Consider the following 14,773-nt stretch of genomic DNA (forward strand, 5'->3'; position numbering starts at 1 on the left):
GGGCCACAAGGCCCTCCGGCCTGCAGCAGGAAATGGCTGATCCCAAGAGGCCTTCCTGCTCTCGGGGGCTTTGCCCCTGTGGCTTGGATGCCAGCAGACCCATTTCTAGAGACGCTGAACCATCCTCAACTCGGCTGCTGCTCTAAGCCGCTGCCTTTTCCCTGCACTCTGATTCCTTAACTTTGCTCAGCAGCCTTTATAACCACAGCCCGGGAGACCCAAGGGAGACGCCCAGGTCACAGCAGCCATCGACCCACCTCTCTGAGCCTCGCTGGCAGCCGCGAGTCTGAGCAGGAATGGACGGCCCCGCTCTGATGTCCATTTTAGAGTTTTACACTCAGGTCGGCCTCCGGGACCGCAGGAGGGAGACTGCCATTCAGGCGTCCAAGAAAGAGAGAGAAAAAACATCTATTCAATGCCAGACACAGCCTACCGAAAGGCGACAAGCAGCCCAGCTGTGCGAGAGAGTCTGGAAAAGCCTGACCTGGGAACGTCCACGTGGAAGGCACAAAGGATTGGGTGGTCACCGAGCCTAGGAAAGACGCCTGGATGCTCGGCCGTGACATTCCTGAGGGAATAAGGTTCTGACCCAAAACCTGGGCTTGTCTTCCAAAACGAAATTCTTCAGACAACAGACATTTTTTGGCTTTGACAAACAGACCACTGATCTGTTTCGCTCTGATCTCTGGAGTAAGAGATACGCAGGCTGAGAACAGCCCCCGCCGCCCCCCGCCCCGGCCCCCCACATCACGTGCCCCGGCCCCACGCCGTGCACCGCACCATGTGTTTGGGGGCCACCTGCCATTCCCACGAAGTGGGCGTTACTATCTCCGCTTTGCGGATGAGGAAACTGAGGCTCGGGGGTGCAAACCTGCACAGCGTTGGGGCTTGAAATGCGGGGTCAGCCAGGAGCGCAGAAAGTTGGGGATGAGCCCCCAGCAGCACCTGCCGTCCGCATCACTAAGGGGAGCTCTGGACAGACATGGAAACACAGAGAAAGTTCTGTGGGCAGGTGCACGTCAAGTGTGAGGCCCTGGACACACACATTCTTCCCTCCACAGGCGCGGGAGGAATTCCTGCAGAGGGCCAGGCGGGGAAGGGTTGGCCCAACCACAATTAGAATAGCTCCACGGAGGCTGCCTCAGCCTTGCCTCGCTCATCCCCTGGTCCATTCCCTGGGAATGTTGCGTCGAGTGCCCGGAAAGTCCCCCACGCTTGGCTCACATTGCCGTTGTCAATGACAGATAATCGTTTTCAAACCCGTGTGCGGTCGCCGCCACGCTCCCATCAATTCCTATGAGCAGGAGAAACCCCGAATCCACTCAATTTGAGGTCTCATGTCTCACCAGAGGAATCCATCAGTCCACTCCTGTATTCGAAAGACAGGAAACTGAGGCATGGGGCAGCGAAGTGATGTGTCTAAGGACATTCAACCACCTGCTCAATCCATGGCAAAGGAACGGGGGTGGGGGTGGGGGGGCTCCAGGCAGAGGGCACAGCATGTGCAAAGGACTGGAGGCGAGGCACGCCCAGCACTAGCTGTGGGGCAGAGGCCCTAATGCTAGCAGTGGCTTCAGGTCTGCTGAGGGAAGGGACAATCGGGAGGACCAATGGGGCACGGTGAGCATGTGCGCATGGTACTACTAAGGGGATCTAAGAAAGGGCCAGAACTCAGCTCTCCAGACTCCCCTCCAACGCTCTTTTGCACAACACTTTGCCTCCCCTGGGACGGAGCCAGGTATAATTTTACTAAATGGGTCATGTGGACACGGTTTAGCAGCATCTTTCCTCCACCAACGCTATGAGCACGCCCTTGACCTCCCCACCCCTGCCCTGGTCATCTCAGGTGACTGTGCACCCGCGGACAGGGGGGAGGAAATGCCTACAGAATCTCCCTCTCACGAGACCGTGCCGGGGCCACACCTCAGACTGCCGCGCTGCAGGCACTCTTGTTTGACAGATACGCTCTCATATTTGGTGAGTGTTCATTGAGCACCTGCTGTGTACCAGGCTCTGTGCTAGGCACTAGAAGGATTTATAAAGGTGGTTTCAGCCATTTAACTCACTCAGCCACCCCTTAATCCTTCTGCATTAGGGCAGTGCTGGAATCATTACTCCTTTTTCACAAGAGAAGAGACGTGAGGTTTAGAGAGGTCCTGGGACCTGTTTGCTCAAGATCACCGGCTAGGAGGTATCTGGGCTGGGACTTACTTAACCTGGAAACGGCTGACCATAGAGCCTTTGACAGAATAAATAAGGGTCCTTGGAGGACCGGAAGAGCCTGGATTTCTCCTTCCTGCCCCACGGGTGCTTTTCATCCACAAAGCAGGTTGAGGATGCAGTGGCAGGTGCCACCAGGAATGGCGGGGGCCTGTCGTTATTGCGAGGGGCTGCTCCCCCAGTCCGAAGGAGCTCAGCCAGAGCTGACGGCTTGTGTCGAGCACCGAAAGCTCTCAGCCCTCGGTTGTGCTGGCCGATGACTCCAAAGGACTAAATGCCGATGGCCTTTCTTTAAGAGAGGTGTGTGACGTGAGACGATGCGCTTGTCTTCGGCATGTAAGCAAGTCTAGGACACAGCACGGGCTCTGGAGTCTCCCAGTCTCCCAGCCCGCACCTGGCGCCCAGCGGTGGTCACGTGACCGCGGCTTCCCCTGCAGACTTCAACAAAGACTCCCTCGGGCTCGACTTCTGCTTCTGTGGCCACAGAGAAAATGAACAAGTGGTTCCCAGGCCTGTCAGGGCTCCCTCAAATTCTGAAGACGAACAGAAAGTCGCCAGACTCTTTCCGGATAAAATTTCCATCTAGTGTCAGGATTCTGTGTTTGAAGGACACCTGGCTTAAGAAAGTGGCCGATGCCAGGCCCGTCCTAAAGTTTTGTCCTTTCACCATGGATGGGCGAGAATCTCACATGACCTGGGCTGGGCCTGGTGGGTATATGACAGCCAGGTACCAGCAAACTCAAGCCCCTGTACCCTGCTGGATGATTTTTTTTCAACCCTGGTGGAGGAAAAGCAAGGCTGGCCTCCTCCATTCTCCTTTGAGTACAGAAAAGAGGCGTCCTCTGTCTCAGAAATTTTACCCGTGTGTTCAAGTTACCTAGTGGGTAACTCCAGCGAATCCCCCTGAAGACTTGGTGATGTCCCAGCCCACAAGAGGAGGTACTCCAGGCCGATCAATGACGGGCGGGGGCAGGAGGAAAAGAGAAGAAAAAATGAAAAGCAGGAGAGAGAGAGAGAGGCATCGACCCTTCTTGTGAAAAGAAAACCAAATTGTGAAATTACGCAATGTGCAGACATCACGGCCGGATGACTCCAGCTCTCTTCAAAGACACCTCGTAAACCCGCGCCAGCCTCGGAGGGAGAGGCCAGATGCCTGGCTTTCGAAACATCTGGCCCTGGCAGCCTGATAAGCCACCGGAAGCCGGTCGCCCTGCGCATTGGGGATGTCGCACCCACATCTGCCTCACGGTCGCCAGCGAGGTGCGCTGGGAACGCCACCTCAGGGGCAAAGGTTTGTCTGAGCATGAGGAAGGCTCCTTTTCCAGCAACTCAAGAGTGCTAATCCCATCTCAGAGGGTGCCCCGGACGCTGGGGAGCTTCTGCCTGGAGCGCTCGGGCGAATGGCCGTGCCAGGTCAGCCCGGGGTGCAGGACAGCGCAGCTCAGACGCTGTCGCCTTCCAGGGCCAGAGCCCATCTCTCCCTCCCTTCCATTCTGCAGGCCCAGGCCAGGGCCAGGGCCAGGGTGGGCCCCAGCTCTCAGGAAGCCAGGAAACACACTCTTTTTCTGGGCTAAGTGCCCAGATTCCTTGAGCAGTCACAGGACACGCTTTTTCTGAGCCGATCCAAAGCCACAAGCGCAAACTGGAAGTTCCTTTGGGCAGTGAGGACCTGCGGGGACACAGACGGGCGCACCTGGAATTCCAGACCGAAAGCCGGTCAGGGAGAGGGGCCCCGACCGACCCCGACAGGCAGGGCCCAGTCCTGCCCTTGCGGTGTGACCCAGGACACAGGACTGTGCTCTCGGGCCTCAGCCCTCTTTTCAAGAAAACGGGAGTTCAGTCATTCCATCATCATTTGTCAAGTATTTCTTCAGAGGCTCATGGAACTGAGCGCGGTCCCAGGCACAAGGCAGAGAAGGCCCTGCCCACCGCGAGAGGTGGATATAGAAGTGGCTTTTGTGTGGACAACAATGAGCGCTGTGAAGGGAACACAATGCAAAAAAAGACACCTGGATTTCCAGGGTCATTGGGACAATTAAATCAGATTGTGCAGCAAAACTGCTTGGCACATGAACAGCGTTCAACAGGTAAACAGGGTCCTCCAGCGCGCCCGTCACACAGTGGAGGGAGGGGCAGCCGAAGCCAGGAGGAGAAGGGCTGGGGCAGACTGTGGAAGGGCTGGGCAGTGTGGGCCATGTTCCCCCAGGGGGCCAAAGAGATGCCCCCCTGACCCTGCCTGGCCCTGGCTGACCCCCTGCTCTTCCTTGGGAAAGCTCTGACTTGGACGTCATGCCCCAGCCTGGCCCACTGAAAAAGTCTCGCCTCCTAAAACATCATGCCCCGGCCTAGCCCGCTCTCCCACCCGCAGGACCATCCCAGCAGGTGACTGTCCTTCCTGGATTTAAATCAGGACTCCTTCACCTACATGTTGGGGAATCTTGCCCACTTCTCTGAGGCTCACTTTCGTGATCTGAAAACAGGAGATCTTCCTAAAAGGCTCACGTGTTCAATGAGATCGCTTCGAAGGCAAAATGCCTGGGGTGTGTGCCTGGCACACTGGAGCCACCGTCTGTGCCCAGCGCTGAGGGGTGGCAGTGAGAACGACCCTCAGGGGGAGGAAGTGGGAGGGAAGGGGGAGTGTGGACACTGGCCTGGGAAGGCCCGTCCAGCCCCTCGGGGAGCCTGGCGCCTGGAGGGACAGGCCAAGGAGAAGGACCAGCTCTTTAAGGGGAGCAGGGAGTCAGCCCCGGGCGGCTTCTCTGCTGGGTGTCTTGGCCACGATCCTCACCGCTCTGAATCTGTTTCCCCAACTGAAAAAGGAATTCTGGTGATGACGAAATGAGACCCCAGGGATATGAAGTCACCCAGCCACTATCTGACACGAGTCCCCTCGCCCCTATTTAACCATTCGACATAAAACTGTTCAAACTGCATCCCACAGGGTTCTGGGCCTTGTGGGGGGGGGGCAGAATCCAGTCTTCTTTAGAACCCCCCTGGCCCCACCTGGCCCTGTGAGGGGGCGAGCAGGGGATCGTGGGCTAGCCTGGGCTCCCCGTCCTGCGGAACCCTTGCCTCTGTGGAAAACAAAGCCCGGACAGATCCTGGGGAGGGCCAGCTCATCGTGGGGCTCCGCCTGCCCGCCACACTGCCTCCCACCCAACCTGCTGCCAGGAGTCGCCCTCACCACCTGCAACAGGTCAGCTCAAGACAGGCCGACGCCCAGTGGGCCAGGCGAACTTCTGACCCCTCCCCCTCCCCCGCCCACCCCTCAACACAAACCAACCAACCAACCAAACAATCAATCAATCAATCAAGGGAGAATCGGAATTTGATCACGGCGACAACACAACTCGCTCCCCAGGAAGCACGTTAGAACGCGGCTCTGGCAGATTAATGAGCTGGCCTGGAAATGGGGGGGTGGGGGGAATAAATGTATTCCGTGGCAGACGGCTTGAACAGGCCTCGGCTGATGCACTCCCATTAACTCAGGCTTCTCTCATCCCCGGGAATCAAAACAGCTTCTCTGACGGGGAAGAAAGAAATGACACGCAGAAATCCGGATTTAGGGAAAATAACACATCCACGGCACTTTTTTTTTTTTCTTCCCCCTTCCGAAAGCAGCGCTGCGAGCTTTACATATTTTATCATTTATTCTCACATTGTCCCCAGCAAGTGGGTAGGCGTCGGCCTCGTTTTTCACAAGAAAGCTGTGAGAGAGGCTGAGGATGCTGAGGTGAGGGGCCTCCCGCTCCGACGCCCGCAGGCAGGGCCCGGCCGGCGGGAGAGGGAGGAAGCCAAAGATTCCTCGTGGGTGGAACTGTGGCCTCACAGGCAGCTGAGAGGCTCTGGGCAAGTCCACACGGGCGTCCACACTGCGGCCTCCTCGCCGGCCTCCCAGTCCCCTGGACAAGCCGTTTTCCACACACGCCACCAGAAAGACCTTCCGAAAACATCTACCCGTCCACTCCGCCCTCCCTTTTCAACCATCAAGGCTTCCGGGTAAAGTCATCACTCCTGAGCGTAGCACCAAAGGCCTCCTCACCTGTCTGACCCCAATCCCGGGTGACATCTGTCATTCACATCAGCTCCACAGGGCCCCTTAGGAGTCTCCTGCAACTGCCGCTTCGCACCCCTGGGCCCCTGTGCAGGCCGCCACCGTGTGCATGCTCCCTTTTTACCTGGCTAACCCCTTACTGATCTTCGAAGGTGGCTGAGGCCGGGGCAGGCCAGTGACAGGCGTCTGCACTGGAAGTCCTCGCTCTGCTACTTCCCGTGGCCTTGAGAAGAGGCCTTCTGTTCTCAGAGGGAAACAGAGAACCCCAGAGGTACCGCTTGGGGGCTATGTAACCCGAAGCGAGCTTCTGGACTCTTCGGGCTTCCACTGTGTCTTCTGAACATGGCACCAACGACACTCACTCCCCAAGACATACTCAAAGCTCCCGGCACAGTGCTGGGCACATGCGAGTGCCCCATAAAGGCGGGGTCCCCCTCCTTCCCTGCCTCCGAACTCAAGAGGGGGCCTGTCCGTGCTCCTCTGAGCTGCACGAGTGATAAGCCCTCTTCACATGTGTCGGGACCAGGGCCATCGCACGCCCTGCCCCCTCTCCGAGAGGTGACCCAGCACGGCTGTCAGGGACGTGAGCAGCGGGCGAGACTGGACTCACCCTGCAAGACCCGAGGACTCGTCCATCTGTAAGAGTTTGGTTTTCCTCTCTCCCTTTTTTTTCTTTCCTTTCCCCTCTAAGCAAAACTGCTTGGCGGCCGCTCTCGCCTCTGTCCCCGAGGCAGTTCCAAAGGGCCCATCTCATCCTGCAGAAGTGATGGCGGTAATTCTGTTAATGGGAGGCAAGATGGATGGTACCCGGTGCCCAAAGCGTACGCGGGAGGCAGTGGAATCGGCCGCCCCGGGGGAGGGGACGCGTTGCTGGAACACACCCTCCTTTGGGGCCTTATTAGGTCTTGAAAGAGCTGCCATCCTCGCTAAAACCTGCTTTTGCCAGCAGAAGCCTCATTTTACAAATATACAACAACAACAACAAAAAAACCGTAAATGGGAAGAAAACCCTGAAGATTACGCTCCCCTGCTGCACCGAGCCGGCGAGCTGAAGTCTTTAGCCTCGTCGACTCCAGGTTTAAATAAATGGGCCTGAACGCCAGCTCACCATTTTGCGAGCACGGCGGTTTCTCTGCCATTTAAGGGCCGTTTGCCAACGGTGGGATGGGGCAGCTTTGGGAACGTTTTCTTTTAAAAGGCTTGTCTGTCCCATGTGCCGTAAAGCCCTATGGCCCTCGTGTCAGTCCCAAGAGGAACCCCTGACACACCCCACCCAGGGGCACACCCACGGGTCCTCATTGCACGCTGTCATTCCCCCGTCGTCTCCTGTCCTGGGGATCAGTGGCGTCCCAAAGGCAGTTTCACTGAGGAATGGGCGTTCATTTTCTCCATTACAGAAAGAGTTCACCCGCGTCTCCAATTCAGGATCAAGCCACTGAACTGTTCTTTAGGCTTCGGTTTGAACCAGTGCAAAATGAGGGTGGGGGCCGAGGCCGTTATGGAGAGATAGCTGTGGTCGACCACGGGCGGAGCGAGTGGACGTGGAGTCAGGCTGCCCGGGGCCGTGTGACCTTGGCACGCTGTGGAACCTCTCTGGGCCTCGGCCGCCTGGTCCCAGTGTGGCGCTAACTCCACCCACCTCACGGTTCTGGGGCAAGAAGTCGATGAAATGCTATCGAACGTGGGTAACGGTCACTTCTCGGGCCAATGTGAGCACCGGTGGTCTTTCTGTTCCTCTCGGCCACGCCCCCCCGCAACACCCAGCACCACCCTGACACGTAGTAGGTCCTTGTCGTGCTCATGCTGATTTGGGTAGAACCTGCGCCCTTTTTGCTGCCTGGAAAAACTAAAATATCCTTTCACGCCAGAGCAGAGAGGTTGAAAGTTATGTGCTCTGGGAGCTGAAGGCTGGGGTTCAAATCCTGGCTCAGCCACCGATCTACTGCGTGCCCTTGGGCGAACGACCGAGCCCCGCTAGCCTCCCTGTCCTCATCTGTAAAACAAGACTAACAGAACCTGCCTCAGAGGGTCACCGAGAAGAGTTGACGCGATAATACGTGGCCAGTGACGGCCTGGGTTGACTGCGGTGATCAGCAGCTTGAGATTCAGCAGTCGAGAGTCTCGGGGAGAGCCTGAGAAAACCTCTCACACGCACACTGGGGCCAACAGAGAAAGTGTCATACTTTCTCGAAGACATCCGAGGCACAGGAAGCTCTATGAGGCCACCCCGGGCCCCCGGGGAGAGCTGGAACCTTGAGCAGCATGCAGCATGCCAAATCCCCAAAGACCATCCAAGAGAAGAGACACCGTGGCACTCCACCAGGTGGCCGGGGACGCCTGCGTCCGCCCTGCCACAGGCCCTGTCCAGCTGTCTCTCCCACTCGGACCAGTGACGCTGAGCACACGACTCCCTCCTTGCTCGCGATTCCTCTCCCCAACCAGGACGCCAGCCCCGTTTCGCATCTTTGGTTCATTATGCATCTGAGAACAGCGCCTGCCTCTGTTGGGTCATGAACAGCCAAACGAAGGCAGGAGGGCATGATTCCTCGGGGAGCGCGGCGCTGGCTGCCATTTCCAACGTGTCCCGGTGTGGAGAGGTGCCCTGAGCGTCATGGGGGCCACCACGCTGCAGCCCTCACCCCGCCCGGTAGCATTTGGTATCAATACGACAACGGCCACCAATTGCCGAATGTCTGTGCCGTACGTGCCTCCGTCACCGGATCATGAAGGCCGCCCCAGAGAAAGGAGCTGAGATCACCTCTCACTTTGTAAGTGAGAAAACTGAGGGCCCCAGTAGAAAGTGACACATTAAGGAGACAGGTGAGCAAAAGGTAGAGTTGCGACTTGCATCCAGGTGCATCTGACTCCGCGGCCTGCCTCCTCTCTCTCTGGGCCTGAGAGTGGCTACGGGGCTGGCTGGATCCCGGAGGGGAAAAGCTGGACCTGGAGTCCCAGGACCTGCTCCCTGCCAAAGAGGGTGATTGCTCAGAGGCAGCAGCCGAGGTCTGGCTCCCCTCCTGTCCTCACTATCCATATGTAGCAGAAAGGGGGTGCAGAAGGCTCAGTCGGGCAGGGACCCCAGCCTTCCAGCCATGCCTGGGCTTGTGCAAAGAGCACTCACTGGCTTTGGGGGTCAGCCAGGCCTGGGTTCAAATATCGGTTTCCAAACTGTGTGGCTTATGGCTTCGGACCAGTGGCTTTAGTCTCTAAACTCAGCTATCCTCATCTGAAAAATGCGGTCAACCCAAAGTTGTGAGGATTAACTGTGCAACACGGATAAAGCACTTGGCCGGGTCCCTGGTACACAATAGGTTCTGACTAATAACCATTAGTTAACTCCGCCGAGCCTCCCTCATTCACGTTTTCAAGAGTGGCCAGGTGTCCACATCCTTTGGCTGCCAGTCCCCCCCCCCCCCCGCCCCAATTTCAGGGCTGGAAACGGCGTGGGTGGCGGCTAGTGGAATCTGAGCTCCCCACCCTCTCTGATCTCTAGGGCACCACCTGCTTCGCATTCTTCCCAAGCGAGGAGGTCAGCAACCTTGTCATCTGATTTCTGACCCTTGTCACTCAAGGACAGGAAGTTGGAGGGGAAGGGTTTGTCAATGCAATGACACCCGGCGACGATGTGAGGGAGTAAACCAGGGAAGGCATTTCCAAGGAGGCCCACGTCCACAGTGCGTCCTTGGCACGAGAGACCCTGGGTGAGGAGGGAGACCATCTGGACGGCTGCACGGCCGTCGCATCCTGGGCCAGAGGTCTCGCAGCGGAACTTTTCCTTCAAATAAGATCTGGTCCCAAGCCCATGCAGACACCTGATGCAGGGGTCCCGCCCTCTGAAATGTGGGTGCTGGCGGAAGGAGGCCGCAGCCCCTCTGTCAGGGCTAGCTAGCTCCAAGTGCAAGTGACTAGTGCAGTCACATCAGGCCCCGCCCTCAGAAGGGGGCCCCGTGCTTGGGGTTTCACGCTCTGTGTTCACTTTCTTGAGAGTCCTCACTTTATGCTTGAACTTTGAAGTCAGATGAGCGATGGTGCCTGTGGCTTACAAGTGGCCCACCACCCCCAAGACGGGTTGTCACCTGCCCGCTTTCCTCCCCACCCCATCGTCGGCAGGGACCTGGGCGCATGCATGGGGAGGGCTGTGGTCAGGGGCATCCACACACCGAGCCATAGGGTGGGGCCCTAGGTGCTTGCGAGGATGTGCACTCGCCCTGCAAGCGTCCCTGTACCCAGGGGAGGGTGGCATTAAATTGCTAATAAAAAAACATCATGACGGGTGGAGAGACTACAAAGGGAAGGAAACAGCTAAGCAGCTTTTTTTTTTTTGCTTTTTGAACAAGGGGCCCTGCAAATCAAGCAACTGACCCACCGCCCCCTTCCCCCGCCCCTAGCCTGGAGGCCCTTGGGGACACCCTTGGGCCTCCGGAGAACTAGAAGACACCACTGGGTCTGAGACAGTCACCGCCTGAGAAGGTTTGCAGAACTCAGCCCTCCCCGCTTCCTCCCACCCATGGGTCTTCGTCTTTGAACCCCTGTGGTTGGTCAGTTATGTCTTTTCATGGGTCAGGCCTGTTTCCGGTGCTGGAGATGTGACAATCAACCGGGACTCAGAGCAGCGACAAAACAGGCAGGACCGATACTAGCAGAGTCAGGTGGAGAAAGCTCTAGCCCGGCAGAGAATCGGGGTGGGGCAGGGGGTGCGGAAGGCACGGCTGCCCCGGCGGGCACGCTCGGGCTGCCTCTGGAAGACAGGGCCGCGGGAGCTGGCTCCGGGAGACAGCAGGAGCCCCTCGTTTGCCAAGCGCGGTCACCTCGAGTGCCTCAGGCTTGTTGGAGACTGAAGGGGCCGCCACGTCTGCGTACCCCCCCGGCACGGGCAGGCGCTGCGGAGAGAGCCACGGGCAAAGGCTGGGGCACAGGACACCAACTCGGGGCCAGTCTGCAGCAAACTCCTTTTGGGGCCGCAGTGGCTCTGCCGTCGCACGAACGCCTCTCCTGAGGCAACTGTTCTCTGGGGTTGCCACTCCTGCCTGACATTTTGCAGACATCGCCTTCCTCTCTGCGACAGTCCAGTTTGCACCAAGCAAGGGGTCAACCTGGTGGTGGTGGCGGGGGCTCTTCTGATTTGACTCGTTACCCACAGAGCAGAATACACAGTGAGTAAGAGCTCCGACTGCAGTCGGGCCACCCCGCTGTAGGGTCTGCGGCCCATCTGACCTGCCCCGAGCCTCAGTTTCTCCCCTGTAACTAGAAGTCAATAAGAGGTCCATCCGCAAGAGGTTACGACGAGGACTAAATGAAATGACGTCAGTGACGGGTACGGCACACAGCAGGTGCTCAATGAATGCCAGCCACCACTACTGCCGCGAAACCCCCAAACACCGCATTAGAAACCCGAGCCTCTCGGGGCGCCTCCCGGGATCCGGGCATCTACTCTCTCCTTACCAGCATCTGCCAGGACTCTGCTCAGATACCGCTCTCTCCCCCATTGTCATGTCACATCCGTCCATAAATATTTAAACAACATGTCATCAGATTATTATAACATATGATCTATAGCACTGATGTGCTGCAGTGCTACGCGTTTGGGCTTCGTTCTCAGAATATCGAGACATAAAATATTTATGTATTTAGCCAACCACGAGATCTCACATTCTGTCTCAAAACGCTGGGTGGTGGTGGCAAGACGCTGAACTGAGAGGCGACGTGTGAAGGGGACGCCTCGTTCTCACGTCGGCTGCTGGGGCATCTGGATTGTTTCTGGTTCGTGCCGGGGACATCGTCATGTGGCCTGTGCACCGTGTGGCCGGCCGAATTTATCACTGCACAGCAGAGGGCTGGGGCCAGAAGACCCCGTCGAAACGGAGCGGGAGTTCCGACCACGAGGCACTGTGTCATGTTCATTTCTGCGTGTCCGCGGGTCTGCGTATAGCAGGTGCTCGGTGACCATCCACTGGGAAATGAATTAACTCGCCTGGAGCCCAAAGCGCCACCCGAGAGGCTGGCACCCAGGGCGGGTTTGGTAATATTTGCCCTCCTGTTTCAGACCACCCCCAGTGGCCGCACCAGGCCGGGCATGGAGCGGGATCCAGCCAATGTTCCTGGATGAATGGCAATTGTAGGAATAAACGTGTGACCAGATAAATCACTTAATTAGCTAATAAATTAATGAGGGATAATGCTTCTCTGTCTACTGGTCCGTAAGACCCTCCTCTTGAGAAATAAAGGCTCTCCAGTAACCCGTAGTGGGTAGGCAAAGGGGTTTTTCTGGGTAATTAAATATCTCAATTGCTAACATTAGCACATCACAGTGACCATATGTCCCAGAATTTTAAGCACTGTGCAACTTCTGAGATGCTACCCCTCTAAGCCGTTCGAGCATCCAGGAACTTCTCACACATCAGTGACCAAACAGCATCTTCCGAATGGCCTCTTTGGTCCCCAAACATCACTAAAACGTTTTCACAGACCACTGCCCTTTTGAGAGTTTGGAAACTGTGGCCATCATGTGCCTAACCTACGGATGATTGATGTCTGAAGACCTGGGAAGTTCTAGAAGTATATGCACACCAAAGTTATGAGCCTGGAGTAAACATATTTTCTTAGCGTGTTTCCGAAATGCCATGCTGTCACCATCGAGAGCAGGCAGCCCCAACCCTGGTCCCCAGCCTCTACACAGACAAAAATCCAGTCCTGTTTCCTCTTGGGTTAGCTAAGGAGACTGGCATTTAAAATAAATACAAAAGGCCACTAAAATTCCCAGAGGAGGTGAACAAAGGAAATGCACACCCACTGAGTCAGGCTCGGCCAAGTCCGCCCTTGAGAGTCCAGCGACTACAACCGTCTGGATGCAGGTGGGCCTGCCTAACGCAAGCGGCGGGCTCCCTCTCCCCAGCGCCCTGTCTGCCTGCCGTGTGGTGCCCAGTGGTGCCCAGGCTAGAGGACCGTTTCTTCTTTCACCCTGGGATTCCCCGTTCCCTGGGCATCTGCGGTTCTGCTCATTTGCCTGCTGCACAGCAATGTCTGTGCCCGGAGGTGACTTGTGAGGCTTTCGCCCCTTCTCTTTCCCTAAGCAACCTCCAAAAGATCTACCCTCTAGAACACGGGAGGGTGCCTGACAGCAAATGCAGCCTGAAGACAGGGCATTCGCTCACTGCAACCCGAAGCCCCTCCTGTACAGACATTCAGGGGCAGCCTCTGCAGAAAAGGGGTGAAGGAAGGAGACCCCGTAACTCGGGGAGGTACGAGCCCTTCTGGGCTTATGTTCCTCCTACCTGGAATAATTCAAGGATGAGTTTTTCTCTGAGAAACCTCTGAACAGAGGAGGGTCAGCTAGGCACAACTCGGCCCGCCGGGAGGGGCAACGTTTGCTGACGGGTGCTGTGGCTCCACGGAGACGTTCTCCAAACATCCCGCCACTTGCCCACTTAAAGCTTTCCATCCGTTCAATACATATGAATTGAGCACCTGCTATGAGCTCGGCATGGTGCTGGGCACTGAGCATGAAGCTGTGGTCCACAGACCAAGTCTTAACCCTCTTGGAGTCTAGGTCCCGGTCAATAAAGCCAGGCCGGGGAATGGAGAGGGCAGGGGCGTGGGGACTGATTCTGATAGGGTGGGGTCTCTTTGGAGAAGTGACTTTGGCGGAGTCCTGGATGGAGGCCAGGAGCAGGTCATGGGAGGACTGGGGGAGGAGTGTAGGAACAGGGGACAGACGGCAAGTACAAAGGTCCTGAGCTGCGAGTATGCGCGGCGTGTTTCAGGAAAGGTAAGGAGTGAGGGGGGGGGGAGGAGGAGGGACCATTCAGAAGGGAGGCTGCAGAAGCGCCCAGGGCCCTACTGCGCTCACATTAAAGACCAAACCTCGCCCAGGTCCCCGCAGGCCTCAGCCGCCTTCTCTCCCGCCACAGGCCTCGGTCTTCCGGGGCTGAGCCCCCTGGCCTTCTCTCAGACGAGACAAATGCTCTGTGCTCCTGGCACGGTTCCCTGGCTCAGGCTGTTCCCTCCGGCGGCCTAGGCGGCCCTCGCCCAGGCCCTGGGCCTGGCCACCGACTCACAGCCCACATAATGGGCGCTTTCAGACGGCAGCCTCTGTCCTCTGACTCTTCAGACCAGACCCCCATGCGGGGGATGTATGGGGGGGGGGTCCTCACAGTACCCATGCTGATGGTATTTCAGCACCATGTACCCTGGATTCTCTGTTCCTGTTTCTTTGTCCATAAAATGGACGCACTGGTACCTACGTCATAGGATCGCTGGGAGGATGAAGTGAGTCGGTCCATGTGAAGAGTTAGAATAGGATGTAACATGTGACAAGTACTGGTACAAAGGCCCCATTGAAAGGCTCAAAGGCTAAGGAGCTGGCAGGAAGTTCCTGGCTTCACACTGCTTGGGGTCTGCCCACGGCCCGGGATCCCACCGCCCCACCTACCCCCTCACCCTGCAGTCTTGCTGCCCTTCGCCCGGCCGTCTCGGACCTCCGGGCCTGGCAAACCTCAGGTC

General features: G+C 57.3%; 1 protein-coding gene across 1 annotated transcript in view; it reads right to left on the reverse strand.

The window, feature by feature from the left end:
* Positions 1 to 14,773, reverse strand: part of NEK6 (NIMA related kinase 6) — a 74,304-nt gene that overhangs the window by 52,287 nt on the left and 7,244 nt on the right. The gene's annotated exons all lie outside the window — the stretch shown is intronic.

Source organism: Rousettus aegyptiacus, unplaced genomic scaffold (genome assembly GCF_014176215.1).
Source record: "Rousettus aegyptiacus isolate mRouAeg1 unplaced genomic scaffold, mRouAeg1.p scaffold_m13_p_3, whole genome shotgun sequence".
Classification (NCBI taxonomy): domain Eukaryota; kingdom Metazoa; phylum Chordata; class Mammalia; order Chiroptera; family Pteropodidae; genus Rousettus; species Rousettus aegyptiacus.